A 4,378-nucleotide genomic window follows, 5' to 3' on the forward strand; every position below is an offset into this window, starting at 1 on the left:
GGGTTTACAGCAGCATTGTTATGATTACTGGACAAACTTTTTCACAGCTATCATTTTATCCTTATTACATCCTTGAGAGCTGGGTAAGACAGGCATTGTATTTACATTTTACAGACAAAAGAATTGAGAGCAAAAACTGTCTAACCCCATATCACGGTGTTAGTAACTGATTTCATCTGTAAAACCAGAAGCTGTATCAGTAAGGTTTTTACTCAGCAGTGCTGTGTAATAAATGGCTCTTAAGTCTCAGTGGCTTACAACAACGAATGCATGTATTTCTAGCTTATGGTTATATGAGTTGGCCAAGGCAGCTCTGCTTTAGGCTGTCAGTTGACTGGGCTTGGCTCCAGGCAGTGAGTTAGGTCTAGGTTTGCCCTGTGTGTCCCGTATCCCCCTTGGACCAGTGACTTCCTAGAGCATGTTCTTTTCATGGCATATGGCAGAAACAAAAGGTGGCAAGCCAAACGCACAAACACATTTATATCCTGCTCATATCATGTCTGCATTGGCCAAATCAATGGCTCAGCCCTATGTTGCAAGGCAGAGAAGTAGTGTGCCCCCGTGAAGCTGTGGGAGGGGGATTATAATTCTAAAGAGGGACGGAGGGAAGAATTGGGGACGATCATCTCACTGACCAACACTCCCATTGTTCATGCTCAGTGATTCTAAGTGGAAGGGCCCATCATTCCAGCACACAGCTCAGGAGCTGGTGGAAAAAACAAAGAAAGAGCTGCTGTACACAAGAGGGTGTGGTGGATCCCAACTATATAGATATCTAAATTATAAGGACTCAGCAAATGTCATATATTAACGCATATATGTGGAATCTGAAAAAAAAATGGTATAGACGATCTCATTTACAAAGCAGAAATAGAGACACAGACGTAGAGAACAAACGTATGGATACCAAGGGGGAAAGGCAGGTGTGCGGGATGAATTGGGAGATTGGGGTTGACATATATACACTCTTGATACTATATGTAAAATAAATAACTAATGAGAACCTACTGTATAGCACAGGGAACTCTACTCAGTGCTCTGTGGTGACCTAAATGAGAAGAAAATCCAAAAAAGAGGGGAGATATATATATATATATATATATATACACGTATAGCTGATTCACTTTGCTGTGCAGTATAAAGTAACACAATATTGTAGAGCAACTATACTCCAATTAAAAAAGAAAAGGACTCAGCAACAGAGAGAGAGAGAGAGAGAAAGAGCAACTTACATGGTATATTTGATTGCGTTGCCCGGAGTGAGCCTGTGTTCCCTTGGTCAGAGGCTGCCCATAGGGTTGGCATCTCACCAAGGGAGGGTGGGAGCCAGGATTTTGTGTGACATGGCCCTAACGTGCAAGCTCAGCTGAAGAAACAGCAGCCTGTTCCCTCTGGAGGAAAAGGGGAAAAATAGATTGCACTGGATTTATTGAAATATGGAACTACTACACCCTTTCAGGGTGATTTCAGGGATTCTCAGCGTGATGAAGAGCCCTGTGGAAGCCTTGCTGGGTGGTGGGATCTGGCCAGAAGTTGTCAGTTAATTACAAAAAGATCAGCTGAAATGGGGAATCTTTATACACTAGACACTTAAAAAAAATTAAACGTGATAAATGTACATTTTCTTTACCATTCTTTTGATGTAGAGCCAAGGCTTTTCTTGGGGTTTGGGTCTGCACTTTGCAGTCCCAGTTTCTCTTTCTTGGCTAAGCCAACTGTACATCATTGACAGTTTCCAGTTGTGGTTTTCTTAAGGTGAAGTGAGATCTGAAAGGCACTCGTGGAACAATCAGAATGCAAGACTGAGGATTTTTATGCTTTATTTCTCCCAATCTTTTACTTTGTTTCACCTGCACTTATTACTTTTCTGATCAATTGTATGGAAGGATAATTTGCATGTAATAAACAGTATCTATTACTAATTATTATTATTAATTCAATGGGTTTAACAGTTGCATACAGTTTGTTTTTTTGATGTGGACCATTTTTAAAGCCTTTATTGAATTTGTTACACGATTGCTTCTGTTTTATGTTTCGGTTTTTTGGCCATGAGGCTTGTGGGATTTTAGTTCCCTAATCAGGGATCAAAGCCACATCCTCTGAACTGGAAGGAGAAGTCTTAACCGCTGGACCACCAGGGAAGGCCCACAGTTGCATACAGTTCTACACAGCTATATAATACAATGCATTTCCATTACCCTCCAAAGATTTCCCAATTTTAAGAATTTTTCTTTTTAGCACTTTGCCTTTATCTTTCCATTCATTAGTTTTCATAGAAACCACAATGCTTTCTTTACTTGCATTTCATTGGTTTCCATACTTTTTAATTAAGTTGAATGATTGCAGTGTAGTGACATAAACAGATTTGGGTAAAACCTAGTGGACTCAGAGTAAGCGTTAAACTCAGGCAGGGAAGCAGGAGTGCATGGATACACCAGAGAGAGGCCTACTGATCCTGAGCATTCAGAGGCCCATGGGCACACATGCCCTGGGGTGTTTGACAGAAGACAGGAGGAGTAGCCAATGGATCAGAGCCAATTAGGGGAGGCTGATTAGGGAGTCTCTATTCGGGAATGCCACATACTGTTGTTCAGATCGTGCACTGCACAAGGTGTCATCAAATAGGGCAACTGAGGGCTAAAATCTTGCTTGAACTTCTAATTCCAAGCCTGTGCTCTGCTGTAGCTTCTTCTGTCCAGAGGAGGCAACTTTGGCTGCCCAGAGTGGGTGCCTTTTTCTAACTTGTGACAAGCCCTGATAGAAGCTAGCAGCAGTCACTACTCTACTCCTTCAGTGACTTTGACCTTGACACTGGTCTTAGAATCTGGTCAGCAAATAAGATGAGGTTTCACTGTATCATTGTGGCTATCCTCTGTGAACAATGCATGGGGTACCTTGACATCACTCGATGTCCTCACAGTGACCCATTACAAATTCCCAGGAGTGTCTAGTCTCCTGGAGCTGTCTCTTTGGAATTGTGACTTCCCCCAGCCCAGACCAGGATGCAGCTTTTTGGGGGGCTTTCTGGTACCCTGACTCACTTCTAATGGGGGCTGTGAGATCCGCAGTAAATGACTGCAGTCTCTCCAGTTAAATGTGATGGACACTAGGAGATTCTGTGAGGTTCAGCACCAGATCAAAGTTTCCTCATTGAAGCCTCATTGTCTTGAAAAACTGCTGCACCCTATTTTTTTGTGGTTCATCCTTATTTGTGGCTCCTGGACCCGAATGTCTTGCCTAGCTTTCTCATCTGCATTGTAGAGAGGAAAAACAGAGGGGCCAAACATCTTGCCTTAATCTCTCCTGCTAGCTAGAATTTCTTCAGTTAAGTGATATAAACCCAATCCATGTCGTCATAAGCAGAAAAGAGAATTCATGATGGACTCAGGTAATTGGGAGCCCAAGTGTGAACTTCAGGTGCAGCTGGATTCAGGGGTTCAAGTGATGTCAGCAGGACCCAGTTCTCTTCCTGACTTAATTATACTGTCCTCTGGACTACTTCTTTTCAGACAGGTTCGTTCCATCTCATGACAAAGTGACCACCAGCAGTGTGAGGCTTGTGCCTTTCCTGCTTAAAACCCCAGCGGGAAATTGTGCTGTCTTTTCCAATGGCTCCGAAAAATAAATCACAAAAGGGCTCTTACTGGCCAATCTGGGTCATGTGCCTGACCGTGGGGCAAGGGTAGGGTCAGCCCACCTGAACATTGTGGACTGAATGGGATTATTATAGTATGGGGGAAGGGTTGCCCCTAAAGGGATGCTGTGTGAGAGAACAAAACATGTCCGCTGCCCTCACAACACGTGTGAGTACATTACACACACACACATACACACACACACACACTCTACTTGACCAAGAGATTTTAAGCTCCATACACATTAGTTGAGATTATTCATTGTATTTACTGCAACCAAATGTCCTATCCTGTTCCATACTAGTGCCCACAGCAAAGATCAGCTCTGCCATTTGAAACATCCAGCTGTTACCTTTTTTCAGAAATCAAAAGGCGAATTACCTTCCTTTTATTAATCATCTCTTTTCTTACAAGATTTCATCTTTTGTTTTCCTGCACTTTACAAGGAGAAGGTGTAATTTTACGCTGTGTGTGGATCTCGGCGGTGAATGGAACCCTTTGATTTTCAAGTAAGAGTGAGTCCTGCGTGTGCAGGGGAGGCTCCAATAGGCTGGGGACGGTACCTTTAGGTTCATGCCTTCCCCCAGAGCTAGATTGGAAGGGTTGGACTGAAACTTTAAACATTTTGAGCAATACCTAGAATATGTATAATTTATAAGCCACACACCGTTGGCTGTCAAATAGGCGATTGATCTGACTCAGATCTTGTTAATTATCTTCCACATACATTACGCCTTAACAGA

Source organism: Hippopotamus amphibius, chromosome 5 (genome assembly GCF_030028045.1).
Source record: "Hippopotamus amphibius kiboko isolate mHipAmp2 chromosome 5, mHipAmp2.hap2, whole genome shotgun sequence".
Lineage (NCBI taxonomy): Eukaryota > Metazoa > Chordata > Mammalia > Artiodactyla > Hippopotamidae > Hippopotamus > Hippopotamus amphibius.